This window comes from Penaeus monodon, chromosome 34 (assembly GCF_015228065.2).
Source record: "Penaeus monodon isolate SGIC_2016 chromosome 34, NSTDA_Pmon_1, whole genome shotgun sequence".
Taxonomy (NCBI): domain Eukaryota; kingdom Metazoa; phylum Arthropoda; class Malacostraca; order Decapoda; family Penaeidae; genus Penaeus; species Penaeus monodon.
The window spans coordinates 6,188,456-6,189,151 of NC_051419.1; the positions used below are offsets into that span (position 1 = coordinate 6,188,456).

At 31.2% G+C, this 696-nt stretch overlaps 1 protein-coding gene across 1 annotated transcript in view; it reads left to right on the forward strand.

The window, feature by feature from the left end:
- Positions 1–696, forward strand: part of LOC119594546 (calcium-activated chloride channel regulator 4A-like) — a gene marked incomplete in the record, with an annotated part of 22,624 nt that overhangs the window by 3,091 nt on the left and 18,837 nt on the right.

The window sequence follows — 696 nt, forward strand, 5'->3', positions numbered from 1 at the left end:
AAGTGTTGTGAAAATGTTTATGAGCCATAGACAATATGTGATGAAAATGGTATAAAGACAAAATAGATAAAATAGAAATATAATAAAAATAGAATGCAAAGAGGAAATACATAAAATGCCAATGGTCTGAATATCAATATCATGTGATATAATATAATCACACAGTCAAATTTAATCAAAATAAATGAAAAATATAAGAACAGGCATCTAGAGATAAGGAAATACAGGAAATACAGATAATACTCTATCTCAGATAACCACAATGATTTTCCATTCTTTAGTCCCGTAATCCCCCGGAAAAAAAAAATCAAATTTGAGATGTTTTAAGCAGCTGTTATTATTCTGCTTTTGTGTTGAACTTGTTAAAGAATTTACCCTTTTGTCTCTTATGCTGGAAGTGTTAAACAAGTTGCCACTTAAGCTGAAAGTGTTAAACAAGTTGCCACTTAAGCTGAAAGTGTTGAACTCTGTACCACGTCGCGTCTGAAAGTACTGAAGGATTTATAATTTCATCCCATTAGCTAAAAAATAGACCTATTTACCCCTTTGTGCCGTGAGTTGAAAGTGTTTAACTATTTACTGCTTTGCCTCGTATGCTAAAAAGGCTTATTTACTATTTTTTAAGCTGGAAGAGTTAAAATATCTCCCATTTCGTCTCTGAAGCTTAAAAAAAATGCTTTTCATATTCGTCATGAT